Source organism: Gymnogyps californianus, chromosome 4 (genome assembly GCF_018139145.2).
Source record: "Gymnogyps californianus isolate 813 chromosome 4, ASM1813914v2, whole genome shotgun sequence".
Taxonomy (NCBI): Eukaryota; Metazoa; Chordata; class Aves; order Accipitriformes; family Cathartidae; genus Gymnogyps; species Gymnogyps californianus.
The window spans coordinates 53,938,467-53,954,132 of NC_059474.1; the positions used below are offsets into that span (position 1 = coordinate 53,938,467).

The 15,666-nt window shown below is 40.2% G+C and overlaps 1 protein-coding gene across 9 annotated transcripts in view; it reads left to right on the forward strand.

Annotated features, from left to right (window-relative positions):
* BMPR1B (bone morphogenetic protein receptor type 1B) overlaps positions 1-15,666 on the forward strand; it is a 265,710-nt gene that overhangs the window by 163,562 nt on the left and 86,482 nt on the right. The window contains exon 6 of one of the 9 annotated variants that reach the window (XM_050895614.1): positions 2,458-2,533. The exons of the other annotated variants lie outside the window; for them this stretch is intronic. The gene's annotated coding sequence lies outside the window, so the exon portion shown is untranslated. The remainder of the gene's footprint in view (positions 1-2,457; positions 2,534-15,666) is intronic. 9 annotated transcript variants of the gene reach the window in all.

Sequence of the window (15,666 nt, forward strand, 5' to 3'; positions counted from 1 at the left end):
ATCTGATTGTTCATTTGTTTTTTATGACCTTCAGGAAACCATGAAGTAGGGTTAAGCTGTGATTACAAGTTTGCATAAAACGTGCTAGCACTGCCTCCCCCAAAAGGCAGCAGATCACTCTTCTGGTGAGGTAGAGTTGAAAATGTCATTACCCAGTGTCTTTCCTCCAACGGTTGGAAAAAATACAGAAGTCCCACGTGTGAAGTACTGACTAATTCCTCTTTATGACACAGCTGCAAGCCCGTAGATGGAGGGGAGGTACAATTTTGAATCTTCTAGAAGGAGGTGGAAGTTCTGCTAAAAGTGACATGGGATTTATACCAGGGAAGGGCAAATGGCAGTAGCTCTTCCCTTTCCAGGGCTACCATCAGCCTATTGTGCAAGTGCTAAGGCAGACTCCTCTTACGGACACTACAGTGCCTTTGGTGACGGCTCACACTGCATAGATCCAAATCCAGAAGTATCTGGAATGCTCTGGTAGACTCTGGATTCCCCAAGAAAATAGATTTGCAGTTAGTTACTGCTGCTGAGCCTTCCTATTTCCTTTCTCAGTAAGCCTTTTACTCCTGGAGGCATCCTACCCAAGAGCTTGAAAGAGAAGAGGTTATTCTTCCTCTTATATAGGGAGGGAGAGAAAGGGGCAAGTACGTATGAGTGAGACCTGCTTCCTAGAAAACTAAAACTTTTAGCTGATTTCTGTCAATAACTGGAATTCTACTCAGGGACTCACTGTCTCAAAAACTCTCGGTATGGCATGGAAAATGATCTCCATTTTCCTGACATACCTCAAGCACAGTAAGAAGTCCATCTTTTTCTTTGAAGAACCCTTTCAAACTTAAATGATTTTATCTGCTAGTTTAAATTTCCTAACATAATTTTTAAAACTACACTGGAGAATTTAGGAAGAGCAGAAGTGGTCATCCTTCACAAGACCATGGGAAACATGGATCTGCAGAAGTCTGTTGTGTGTTTTCCATGTGGGACACTTGGGGGGCTGTAGCAGAAGCATCAGGGCTGTGTGTGAGGCTGTGGAGCTTCAGTTGTGAGCTGAAAGAGTTAATTTTCAAGTTCACCATGAGCTGTGTTTACTGATCTTTTCTTATTCCTTCATGATAATTGGCACCTCAGATTCTCTACTAATTAATTGGGTTGCAAGGGGCAGGTGGCGCCATTCTATTTTGATAATCCCTGTCAGCAATGTCTGTATAATCTTTGTTTAATTAAAATGCATTTGTAATAGGGGTGCATGAACTTGCAATAGTTGTGGTTGTTTTTTTTTTTCCTCTTTTCTTCCCCCCCCCCCCCCCCTTCTCCCTCCCCCCCCCAGGTTTGCTTCGCTTCAGTAGGCATTCACTGCTGGGGGGCAGTTCTGCAGTTGTGGCACTGCCACAGTCCATGTGCTATTGTCACTCTCCGGTCTCTCTGGAAATGTCTTACCTCATTAACACTCCCTAAGCCATAAGCCATTTATTTTGAAATGCTTTCCCTTTTTTTTTTTTAAACAAAGAATGTATCTGTAAAAAGACTTCAAAATCTCTTCCTACTTTAAGTTAAAAACACTTCAGAAGGTGCATTGAGCATTAAAATTATTTTAGTTAAAACCAAAATATTTAACCATTGAAACACACTACTGTAAAGTTTTATCAATTTATTGCTCATGTATCTCCATGGCCTCGACAAAAATTTAAAGCAAGCAAACAAAACCCAATGCCAAAAGCATTGCCTATCTGAACTCGAGTCAGTTCAGGCAATATGAGCAAGGGTCAACTATTTTTAACACTCGCTCACTGAGGACAGATTTCAGAATGGAGAGCTGAAAGTTTAAATTTCTGCTAAGACATACACAGTTTCAGTGTGTGTTTTATTACGATTATTGAAACTTGCTCATGCCAACTGCAAATACAGAAGTGGATTGTAAACTTCATCCTTGAGGAGGTTGTGTGGGTCTGAAGGTTCCCTCCTTCTCCAAGGGCCCTCCCTGGTGTTTTGTCTAGCTCGTCTTCACATTCCAGAGCAGAGGACAGAAAGTTGCAGGAGTTGGAACAAAATACAGGATTTGTTTTACAAACACTTTAAAGGGATAAGAATGTGAAGGATAGATGCTGGAGGCTTCCTATGGAGGATATTTTACATCGTGTGCTCATCTCCTCCAGTGGCCTGACAGCTCACTTCTGCTGGCTGCTGTTCAAGGGGAAAACTATATTCTTTCCTTTTTTTTTTCCTGTGCCTGTACAGGAGGTATGCTGGAGCCTAGCAGAAATAAGAATCCCAATAGGTCGCTACAGCAGTCTGTCAAACTCTTGTAGTAATGTGAATGCACGCACTTGCCTAGAATCTAAAAGAAAAAAAAAGTGTTACATAGTAGTTTAATTACATTACCATCCCCTCTGTGTTCAAGATGGAGCAGGTCAGGAATTGATAGTGGCACTCATTGCTTCTTTATGTTTATTTGAAAAGGGTGGCACAAAAGATCACTTCTTCAGCGGCATCTGTCTCAGCATTTCCTCAGATCCCTGGGACTCTCCTGCTGCAGGTATTTTTTCCCTGTTACATTTGACATGTTCACTTGTATTTTGTGCTGAAGCCACACATCCAGGCCACATTTTCCTGCGGTGTGTTTACTAGTGACACAGATAGGTGGGAATATCTCTGTTGTATACCTAGAGAACTTGGGAATTGTATGATGCCAGCCAGCGTGGCGACGCAGGGTGCGTTTCATGCTGCCTTTCCTACCCATTCCTTTCCTGGGCTGTCTCCCTGAGGTCCTTCCTCCCTCTTACTGAAAAAGCAGCTGGTGGCTCAGTGTGAGCAGTTAAGGTCAAACAACACTCCAGTTGTCTGTCAGTGATCATCACACGTGGGAAGTCAGCTCACATGCAAGAGACGAGGTCCTAAAGTTACAATGAAGAATATTTTAGAAAGTCCCATTTGAAAGATTTTTTTTTTTTTTTAATAGATGGTAGGATTTTCAATGGGAGATCGAAGAATAAACAGGCAGACTTGTCAGCATCCCCCTGCAGTGCTCTGAATGGATGCACAGAGCTGCCAGCGTCTGTAACCTCATCATTAGCCTTCCAATAATTGCTCTTTGTCTGATATCCCTAGTGTCCACACTCAAGTGATCAAGTGAAAATTTCTGCTTGCATGCAAGAAAGCAAAACGAAGTTCCTAGTTCTCCTCAAGTCAGGGAGAAGTTTGAAAATGTGATTTCCAAAAGCTTGAAGACTAGCATGAAAAAAAAAAAATCTAGAAATTCTTGTGTTCAAATAATTTGTGTTTTTAAGAGAGTATCCAAAGCTACAAATGGGCTTTTACTATTAAATGAGAATGAAAACATAAAATGAACACTGTGCAAACGATTGCAAGGTGCTTTTCTCTCTCCTGAAAATCCCAACCTGCAAAGATGTAGGCACTTTTCCAAATGTATAAGGATTAGTGTATAGCAATGTGGATCTTATTGCCACAGTCATAAGCTGTCTAGCCACTGTTTGCCCCTTTGCCAAAAGGGTACTGTGCAATGCCTACTTGGCAAGGGAGAGGAAATTTCAGTTCTGTTTCCTGGCATTTGATGAGCTTCATACTCAAAAGAACTTTTGCAACACAGCAAAATGCAATCCCCAAACTTTTCTGGAAGTGGAGATGCATCCACAGGTTTGCCTATATCACAGGAATGTTTTCTGTTGTAAAATTGTACCTTTGAGGTACACGACTGTGCAGGTGTTTAAAACAGAAAAATATCTCAATGTACAGTGGCAGAAAAAAAAAAAAAGCTGAAATCTTGCAAAGCTCAAAAGGTCCAAACTAATCTTTTCTCCAAATTGTCATTGAGCGTAACTAGAGATCAACTCAGCAGCATCTAGCCCTTACAGATGGTGTCTACTGCAAGTGTGACTACAGTGTGTTTCCTTTTCCTGTTAATTAAGAGTAATTAACATGTTACTGTGTGAAGGTGTGTCTTTAAAGTTGTGTCTGGGCCCCAACAGATTCCCAGGCAACTCCATGGTTTCTTTACAAATATCTCCTCATTGTGACTATTATGTATATGCAGTGTTAATTAACAGAGTCACAATTCAAGTTATGATGCTGGGTTTCTGAGACATGTATGTAATATACACAAAATATAATAATAATATGGATGACTGATGTGGCATTTCAGGTACCTCAATTCCTCCTATTTTGAGTGTCTCATGTTTCATGGTTTAGTTAGGGTCCTTTTGGTTCCAGACATACTTACTTCTAGATTGCCACAGGCAAGTATGAACACGTTTGCTCCCTGTTACTCTGTAGAATAGAGGTGGAAACTACTAAATGCAGCATTTAATTTGTGAAAATCCAGCTTTGAACGTGAATCATCATATATGGTAATTTCTGTCCAAGTTTTAATATGGCAAGACCTGAGTACCTCCCAAAGTAATCCTTCTTTTCTGGTAAAAGTTAGCAATCAAAGTAATCCTTCTTTTCTGGTAAAAGTTAGCAATAGCAGAATAGCAATTCAGTTGCAAAGACTATCTTGCGCTCTTTGAAAGAATTGCATGAATGCTAGAAACTGAATAAAAATTACTCATGCCACAGAGGATTAAATGCCTTCTGGGAACAAGGAATTCCATAACTGAAACATGATTCTGTTCTTGGTCAGATGCCTTGAAATGGAAAGGCCATTTCTGTGGTTTACATGTACTTGCTACAGAGAATCCGGCTTTGCTGATATGAAAGCAAGGAGTTAATGCTGTCAAATGGTCCCATTTAATTGCACTACTTATGTCTCCCATGCAGATTGTGAATAACTATTTTTAAGTTGAGGCTTGTGACATACAAGGGGATAGCGAGAGTCATCCAAAACTTTTATTGGGAGCAATCTCCCTCTCACAGTCTAGAATGTGGGTATTAAGGAAATTCTGTTCCCCCCTGCACCATAAATTCAGCAGTTCAGAGGAAAAATTCAATCAGCTAGATATTATATAGAAGATCAGTACTTGAAAAAGTAATTGGTAGGGTAAAAAAGACTGAGCAGTAGGAAAGATTCATACAGTTGTATGGGGAAGGCACAGAAGAAGCTACATGAAAAATTCTACAAATCAGTTTAGAACAATAAAAATGGTAACTTCTCTATTTACCGACAAAGTTATTTGTCAAAGCCACTGACCCCAACTGATGGATATTAGGTAGCCAGTAGATGGGACAAATCACACTGTAGATTATTAATTTAGATCATTTCTTCTCCACTTCACAGGTAGTGGAATTATGACTTGTCAAAAACTGGTATTTAGAGCTGGCAAATACAGTGGCATTGTAGATACTGACCTGTTGGCAAGAAACAATCTTCCTAAGTGAGATTGTGATGAATCCATTTGGGCAAATGTTACAGAGACTCATGCTGTAGAAACTCTGCTCCTCTTTCTTGCAATCGTCTCTGACCATTTGAATGCTAACATTCCCTTATACATAGCGTCCGATGCCGACTTCTGTGAGTTATGTGTTCAGCCAAGGTCAATATCTCATGTTGATTTTTGCCTGGAGTTGATTCTTGACAGGTCTTAGAAGTGAAAGCCTGTGCCTTTTTTGTTGCCTTAGAAATACATTGAGTTGAATCTCTAAGACTGCTGGCTATTGACTTTTATTGTTTGTTGTCTTTTTTTTAAGGTCTGAGTGCCGTAAAGTCTTCGTAGACATTGAAACTATTCAAGATCTTGTAGGACAGTTCCCTTAAATTTATCATTAGTTGCTTCAGTAGTGTTTGGGGGGGGGGGGGGAATCTGAGTCTTCAAGATAGCAACCTTATGGGTCTATTTATGGAGAATTAAGATCAAGACTAACAAGTTACTGAAGTGATCAAGATGCTGAATCATGCAACATATGAGTTTTTGAACAAGTACTACACGTTTTGGATTTGTTTGGCTCATGGAGGAGGGAGAGTCTCCTAAACTGTCAAGGTTTTAAATCCAACTTCCTAGTGTATATCAGTCTTATCCTAGGAGCTATTTAGCATACTCTTTTTTTTTTTTTTTTTTCCTGCTACAGGCAAGCTGTCAGCACCAGGATGTAACCTGGAAATTAAATATCATTTGTTGTAGTAAAATTTTTAAACATTATGGTGACTGTGCTTTTATACTTTGACTGTATTTTTAAATAGTGCGTTTTAAAAGGTAAACAGTTGCCTCTAAAGAAACATGGAAATAACATCTTGATTTGGTAACAGTTCTGAGATATAACATTTCTTCAGTGTGCCTGAATTTAACAAGTTGAATAAAGAAATTTTTTTTTTTTTTTTTTTTTTTTTAAAGCAGTATTAGTTAGTTCTGGGAGCCTGTTTGTATATATTAGTGTTACTGCAGGATTATTGCCTATTCAATATTTGGCTGGGATTTGAGATGGCAGCCACTCTGGCAGCTGTGAGTGACCACATTTGGCCAGTGGACGGCTTGCCTTTCGCACTCACGCACCACTACATGGCCTCTTATGGCCTTTCTCATGCTCTTCAATGGGGTGCATCGCTCTTCCCTAGCCAGCTCTATCTGTTGCCTTTGAGATAGCTTGCTATTTGCCTCTAGCTTTGAGACCATATTTGCATCCTAGGCACATGCATAAAGTACCATCTCAGTCTATATATTTTAATCATTGCAGCACATCAACCCTAAAGCAAAATACTGTCATTGGAATAATGGCCTTTTAGTTATCAGAGAAGGACTATAGTCAATGCTTTCAAGCTGTATTTGCCTGTCACTGAGAAAGTTTAGGGCAGCACTCATAGTGTTTTAAGACTTATCAAAGAATTGCAATAATCCCCTATAAATTTGCAATTAGGATATTCAAATAGCTACATTTCATTATGTCAATTTTCAGACACGTTATAAACTTGTGCAAGCTTATAGGTGTGAAGGAAGCAAGTAGTACCACTTTGTATATATTAGCCTGTGTCCTAGCAGGGTTAGAGGGCTTTTCAACCCAAGATGAACGATAAATACCTCATTCAGATCCCCCTTTACAAAGCTATTTGTGAGTATGGTTGAATAGCTCTTGAGAACAAGAAAGAAAAGATGGGACTAACCCATTCACGTCATGTTACTTCAGCCACTGAATAGGCTTGTGGTTACTGCCCCATCTATCTGGGGAAAATCCCTTGCAGAGGTTTTAAAGAGATCGTAATCAGCCGTAAGGTGATATGTTAAAAGGACTACCAAAACCACCCATAGAAATTTGAAGCACTAAAGAGGCAAACACTGGAGACAGAAAATGTAGACGGCACAGCTACTGTATTGATTTATTTTCCTGGAATTACAAACCCATTCTTCACTTAAAATTAGTGATCGGCAGGGGCTGGGTCACCCAGGTCAGGATCTAGACCCCACTTTTCCCTCTCTCAAGGACTGTGTCGGTGTGGGCAGGCCAGATGTACCACACTGGTGCACTGTGGTCCCTTCCCCACCACCTTCTCTTCTGGGGGCTCTCAGAGGCGTGCATCTATCCTCTTGCTAAAGACAGAATTTCCCCCATCGTGGTACAGAGGAATTGGTTGTAAGAATAACGTGCCTTTTGGGTGTCTCTGCATGAAGGTGAGGCCTGTTGTGGTCAAAAAAGCATTAGCATCTCTGGTTCAGGTTGGTGGGTGCAGCAGCCTTCTGAAGCTGCGCAGAAGCACGTCTCAACTGATGAGCAGAGAAAAAAAGCTGACATTTAAAAAGCTGTCTTTCAGCACGATCAATCTGGGAAACACTTTTCCCAACCCAGGATCACACAGGAAATAAGGAGGTTTTCATTACATGCCATGGTATTTATGTGTGAGCTCCTGGTGTATAGGTTAGTAAAGCTGATCGGGCCATAGCGAATGCCTGTGGAGATTCGGTGATCATCAGCATCAATGTGTAACCTGAGCTCAAAATCAGAAGGCTCTGTTAACTTCAGTAGGCTGCTCATCTGATGTTAAGTATCAGAAAGCAAATTAGTAATAAAATAATTGACATCATCTCTAGCTTATATTTGGAGCCTGTAGCACCCCTAACCTATGCTGGAAATTCTTAGTCTGCATGATAGGCATCGTAGATAATAACACTGAGCTGCCTTACAGCGCTGAACTCCAAGTTGGTACATCGATAAAGTAGGATGCAGACAGATGTTTGCTGCTGGAACAGATAGGCTGGTCTTAATACATTACTGCTTATCTGCTGATGATTACTGCCTTTCTCCCAAAGAGAGGTGGCAAGATCACTGAGTGCTTCTCATCTGCTTTGATATAAGCTCGGATATCTTGCCTTAAGCTGCTGTTGAAGGCTGTTTAAAGTAAGCCCAGCTGACTTGTCTGCGAAATAGATGGGGGTCTCGCACAGTTCACTCTAGCTAGTGTTTTGTGAGGAGCGATAACATTTCAGCAGAGACAGAAATGGATGTGATAACTTTCTGTGTGACTTAAAAAATAGCAAAAAACACCTTGTAAGATCATCTCCACCACGATCTAGATCAAGAAGATAGGAAGGGACATTGCCGTTATATTGTATGTGCCTACAAAACCACCATTGACTTAATAACCATACATCTTCCTGGTTTATAACTCTTAAAGTCACCTTAATCAACCCTTAGGATTCCTAAAGCTCGGAGTCAAATGAAAACATACTGTATTTTCAATTTGCTCATTTTTGTTAGTAGCATTTACGAAGTATACAGATTTGTATAGCAGCTTCCTCTATTATTCATGCTGAATAATACTCCCACACAGAAGCAGAGAAGCAGCATCTTTGCAATTAGGAAAATAAGTAGTAGAGTTAAAGAAACAGAACTAATGCTCCAAACGTATTCCCTAGATTTCAAATAGAGAGTATTTCTTTAACACAGATCTGATTTTGGAGCTCGGAGCAGGGTTTATATTTCAAGAGATGCCAGAAATATCTAGTTATGGGAGGCTGTGTGGTACTGTGGCCAGTGTTTGCAAGAAAAAAATGTAAACATTTTAAAGATAATGTGCTTCCTTAAAAAGCAAAGAGTGTTTAATTTGTAATGTTGCATGCTTAAATTAATGGAGGTAAGAATATACTGCTAATTGGCGTGACAATTCAGCAGAACTGATCATCTTTACGTACAGCTCGTGTTTCATTCAGTTCTGCTGTCTGATTCCACAGGATGATTTAAAAAATAACAAACACATGAACATTTAAAAAACCAAGGCTGGACTATTTCTTAAATAGTTCTTAAATACACTGTCTCAGCTGTAAAAGTAGCTCGGAATTGCTTCTGGAGGTTTCTTGCTTTAAGGTTAGAGGCATTATGTTCATGTGTTGTGTAGACTGCCTGCATGAGTTGCTGCAAAGTTCATTATACTGCTAAGGCTGTCAGTGGTATTTATGGATATTCATGTGCAGTGAACCCTTGAACCTGAGCTGGTCATCTGAGTGTTGCTTGTAGTTAAAATTGTGTTTATGCTTAACATTGGTAGCAGTATTTAATTGCTCCCTGGGAAAAATAATTGCAATTTGAACTCTGTCCTATAGTAGACAAGGGATTGCAAAAATGCCAGGCTCACAGGAAGGATCGTGCTTCTTATACAAGTATTAATTATTAGACTTCTGTTTTCAGACTCCTGTTTCCAGAGTTTGGAAATGAATGTGGAAAAAGTATATAATTCAAACTGTGCCATGTCCCACTCCCATTAAAATCAGTGATGGCAAAAATTGCGTTACAGAATTAATCCTATTTCAAAAATATTTTCCAGGCATTTTTCATGTCAGCTGCAAACAGGAGAAAGGGTGATGATGCCATTTTGCAATAGAGAGGAGTGGAGATCTTGTCTTATACTCATCTGAAGAATTTCTAATTCAAAGTATTGCAATGTTATCCCTGCTAAAGTTTCAGTTCTCATAATATAATATCAGATGAGAAAATCCTGCGTAACGTCTGGTATGTCAGCAGAACTGTTATGGTTCTGAGCCTGGTAGTGGTATACGTGTCTTCAGAGTTGCATTTTAGAGCTCTCCTGCCAGTGTAAAGGGAGTTTATATTTCTGTAACTCTAGTGGAGATTCCTTTGGCTTGACACAATCCCGGGAATGTCTTTCAAACCATGTACATACACAGAACAGATGGCTTTCATGGGAAGCAGGAACTACCGTTCAGCATGTAAGATTTTTTTTTTTTTTTTCCATTTCTTGGTAGCTTTCTAACTTGAAATAATCCTTCCACCGATACTGTATAATGGGAACAATGTCTTGATTCTCTCTTCTCCATCCCTCTCTTTTTTTTCATTTTCCTGTCAAATTCAAGGAAAACTGCTTTTCTCAGATTCTGAGGGGGGGGGGGGGAGGTTTGAGCTTTAAATTCAGTTACTACTGAATTTAAGCATTTGGAATGAATGCTGAATTACTAAAACTAAGTCTTAGTGGAGAATTTGACAAGACAGGGTACTGTTTCCTTCCTCTCGGGCACCAATGCAATCTGACCAAAACTCGGGAATGTAATTATTGACAGAAATGTAGCTGCATATGAAAAATCATTTTTGGAATGTAATGCATTTTGCTTGTAATTTGATTAAATATGATCATTTTGTAGTATCGTATAGCAACATCAGTGAGTGACATGTTGTGATAGAATATGATATGAAGTGACCACATAAGAAGATAATTAAAGATCATGTTTTATCTAATTTTCACACTCTTACACTTAAAAGGTTGTCACTATAAATGGATACTAAATAATGAATTGGCTGCCCGCTGCAAACATTGACTCGTTAAATGGCTCTGCTTTCCTATAACCATGTGTTTGCTTTCCAAGTCTTGTGGCCTTATAGGAAATGAGCCTTTTTTAGTTGCAGAATAGCAGTAAATAAAACTACTACTGCTTTTGTTGTTACCCACTCCTCTGCACTCTTGTCAGTCTGGCAGTCAGTTTCTCATAGATTTTGTTAATATTTCTGTATCTTTACAAAAAAGATGAGAACAAGCAACCAGATAAAGGAAAACTAGACAACTTCAAAAATTTAGTGTGTAGATGTCTTTGTAACAAAATCAAGATTTGACCTTGAAAACGTTTCCTAGTTACTACAAAGACAAAGAACAGAAGCTGTAAGTTAATATTCAGCTGCCTGTACAATAATGAAATACAACCTAACATTAGAGAGAAAAAATAAGAGTAGTCTATTGTAATTCTTTAATTGAAAATGTATCATTGTGGAATTGTTACTTGGATACCACTCGTATTCTTATGGAAATGTGTTTCCTTTTATTAGCAGGTCGATTTATTTCATGATATTACAGAATTGTAGGTTAATTTTAATCTACTAACCCTGTGTCATATTGATACTGTCCAGCTACATGTTTTAAATAAGCATGTGACTTCTAGTGTCTAGTTCTTATTTTCCATCTGAATATTTGCAAGTGCTGAGATTAACGTATTATCTACAGCCAGAGAACTAAATTAGCACGTTTTAAAGAAGGTACGTACAGAGAATATATAAAAAATAGATCAGTCGAAATTAATGAAAAACATGGCAAAATTGAATCTAGACACGAGGTACTTACTATGTTAGACCTGAGTGAATATGATAGGAATTGAGAGCATAAAACTGTAACGTCTGTCTGAATCGCATCCCTTAAAGATAGTGGGGAATCGTTCAAGAAAAGAAGTTGCATTTCTATGTTTGTTTTGGTCACGTTAGACTTGGGAGTCTCCTATCAGCTTCTAGCTTTCATCTGAGAGTATGAGAATTACGACAGCCTGATGATGGTTTAAGGTCATTGAGAGACAATGAAGATACCAGACTTACATCAGCACATGAACCGACCATGCCGATGTTGCTGAATCATCCCAGCCAAACAAAAATTACAGGCACAACACTTCAGCCTCCATCCGGCGGAGGTGGATGGAGTTGCATTGGAGGCAGGAAAAAAAAATAATCGCAACATTAGTTATACTTGGGGAGTTTAGTGGTAGAAGTTTAATGAGCTTCCAAGACCCTCCTCTAATACATCACCGAGTGGCCCATGCTGGCCCGGTGTGATTTCATGGAATAAATGTGTCAGTATGGTTTTGGTGTATGCACGTGCTGCTTTTCAGAGATTGGACAAAATTCCTTTTGTGGTACCAGAGCTGCCAAGGGGTAAGCAATTATTATAGATTACTTGAGCAGCCCTTTCAGTGATGACTGACTGAGGCGAGTTCAGCATCGTAAGACTTGTGTGGTAATTGTTGGGCTAGTTATTCCTGACCAGAGCAAGCACTTACTTTAGTTGTAGTGAGTGGCTGGGAGCTCATTGATTGGCAATCTTCACTTTAAGAGCACACAAGAATTAAAAAGTATGTTACTGCACCATCCAATGAGGCTTATACCACTAATTATATTTCACGTGGTTTTTGAGAAGCATATTTGTTCTATGGATGAAGCTGGAGCCTGCAGGCCAGGGCAGCGTACTGATGGTGCCCTGCAGCAGAGGAGGTGGTGGCAAGACTTGCAGACTTTCAGTGCATGGAGATTTGCAACCAATTCTATCTTAAACAAGGTGTTACAATTATGCAAAAAGTCTTCCTCAGTGAAGTCTCAGACATCAGAACTGTCCTCAATGGTGAACACACAGGTTGTGCCGTTAATATTTGCTCCCTTCCACACTGAGAGGTAGGGACAATTTTCACCTTGCCAGATAAAAAAACGTGAACTGCAGTAGCAACTCAGACTGCAAACAGCCTACGCTGTGTGCTCTTAAGGGAGTATGTTTTTGAAAGACAAATTCTGCATAACCCTTAAAAACTGTGTTTAATGCTTATTCAAAGTGTTAGCAGGGCGACCATAAAAAGTGACACCTATATTTATGACTTAAATAAGATGATCTGTGCTTTGATCCTGCAAAATCCTAGCATAATGCTCTGCTGCTGAGCCTCATTCCTTCTGATGGCATGAGATATCCCACATCCCTCCCTCAGTCCTTGGTCTTTCTACTGCAGTCCTCAGCAAGAGAGCACCAGTTGCTGCTGCTTTGGGTGTGGAACATGCCTACTAGGGACCTGGTTTGTGATTACCAGCTAATTTTACATAGGACACCCTAGAGCTGTTGGAGACAAATAAATCAGTGCAGAGCTGTCCTGGATTTAAGCCACTGAAAGTCATGTAAAAATATTTGTTATCCAGATACCTGAGCTGGCCAGCCCTTTCTACAGACTTTAAAATGTCTTAGACGTTTTGCATTGCTCATTTTGGATGGGTTTAGGCAGGCAAGTTGACAAAGTAGTTTTTGGCAGTTGGAGCAGGAAATGTGTTTGCCATTTAAGTGCATGTAAATAGGGAAAAATCCCATTAAACTGCAGTTGATGAGACCATGTACGGTGAAATGAAAACTGACTGTTTTGATAGAAGTAGTTGATGCTATAGAATTTTTTGTAATGGAGCCTAAAAATTGTTCCCGTTTCCTCGTAGAGCAGTTTAAGACATCCCAGCTTTTCTTACTGTCACTCTCAATGTCTCACATCTGCTTATCACCAAGGCTTCTCTGTGGAGGTCCCTCTTGTTGAAAATGCTTTCAGGTCACCCACAGCATGGCTTGTAAGATCTGATAGAAGGCATATCTATAAAATAATCAGGCCTCTTTTTGTCTCGCTTTTGTTTCACACTCTCTGTTCCCCCTGGGGACACTTGTCTCCCATTCTTGGGAATGGCTGAGATGTCTGAGCAGCCAGCCTGGTCGTGGAGCCTCCCCCCGAAAGCGCAACTCCCTGGCTCCTTTGAGATGAATGCTTCCTAGGCTAGCGGAGAGAGGGACTTGTCTACATTTAAACAGAATGATTTACAGGTAAAGAAGCTTGCTTCGCGCATGATTTGTTTTACACACAAAAGATATTGGCGATTACACTTTTAATGCTGTTTTTCAGCTGTAGAGAGAGACAGCGAAGAGAGCTGCTGCATCTCCGGATTTGTTCCAGCTCCTCTCTTGGGACGAAGCTTTGGTTCCCCTGCACCCTCCGGCTGCTGAGGGTTGCTCTGCGAGGAGGGCTTTGGGTGACTTTTTTTTTGCACAGAGATTGCTTAAACAGCCAATCCTCGCTCCACTCGCCCCAGCGAAGGAAATCCTGTATGAACTGGAAAGTGTTAGAAAGGATTTAATGAGATTATCATGAACTGTTACTTCACAAAAAAATCTTAAACCCGCAAGCAGCTGTGCTGTGTAACTGGGGACAGGTGAAGGAATGTGAAGGACTAAAGAAGCTGTCTACTTATTTAAAGAGGCAGAGCCAAGGGGGTTTTTTAATGTTTAATACGCATTTTTGCTAAGAAAACACAAACAAGCAAACAAAACCTTCCACCAAAAGAAGGAATAGTGTTGAAGTCTAGTATCTTCAAATGTAGATTTATTTTTAATAATATTGCAGAAGTAAGCGATGCTGAAATTACTACTTGAAAATTCAGTAGCCCAGTGGACTATGCAAGCTCCTACTTGCCTTCAAGTTCATCACACCAGTTTGAAGTGACTCAGAGAGGTCGTATTGTGTCCACATCACATTAGGGACTGCTTTGAGGTTTTGACCTGTCTTCTGTTGTAATACAAAGAATTGAGTAGCAATGGAATGAAATTTGGTTGGGGTTTTTTGGTTTGGGGTTTGGTTTTTTTTTTCTATTTTCTAACATGCTTGTGGCAAACCTGTAAATACAGCTGAGATTTATTTTGATGCCAAGTACTGCTTGTGCTCTTTGCAACACTGAAGTCATGAAATGCATTTACTTTCTGTGTGTTTGGTTACTTCTGTGGTCTTTGTGCACCTGTCATTACAGGAAAGTTACAAATAGTGGGTGTACATTATGGCATTAACCTCCCTGGAGGCCTGGGTACCTAAAGCCAGTGTGCCACTGTGGTTCTACAGGGTGATCCGCTGTGAAGTCTGACCTATAGAGCAATGTGATTGCAAACAGAGAAACATGTTGTTTTGCTCAGGAAAAGAGATTTCAAGTGGAAATTGTTAACCAGTAAGTAAGAGGTATGGGAGAAAAAAATATCCTCTGCAAGCATTTAGTGTCGGATTTATTTTGGCAGATGCCTATCTTGAATTTGTAGGGCACTTTCCAAATCCATCAGACATGCATGAGGGGGGATAAATCTATGTCTTTGTCCATTTATTGCTTGGGAGAATAGCTTGGAGGCCGAAATGCAAACTGTGGTGAAAGGAACTTCTGAAATATGAAATTATGTACAGATAAGATATTGTACCAAGAGACTCTGCTATAACTTATTTGGTGAGAACACTTTACGAAAGCATTACCTATTATTTTTATGCATGCTTAAAACCTGTTAGCGTAATGTTTCTCAGTTATAAAAGAAGACAAAATTTACAATAGACTGCCTTATTGATGTAGGTTTAAACCTTGACATTTCACGCTTTCAAATTTGCATGTTAGCTGGCGTTACAACCGCCTTGAAAGATCTCGCCCAGCAGAGATGGTCAGTTTGCCTAAGGACATACCAGGCAGGAGTCGACGTGTGCAGAGATGCACGTGCGTTGCTTAAGCTCCCTAACAGCATGCCGAGAATAGGACTGAGCCTGTCTGCCCTCGACCCTTCAACCCTTTCTTCTGGCCGGGCCAGAGGGCTAAATTTAGGTTCCCAGGTGGCGAAAGGGGCTGAAGAGCAGCTGCCAGCTCTGCCCGTGGCAGGCGAGCGGGTGGGCTCCCGGGGACAGGGGGTTTCGGCTCCCCAGCAGGAGGCTGGCT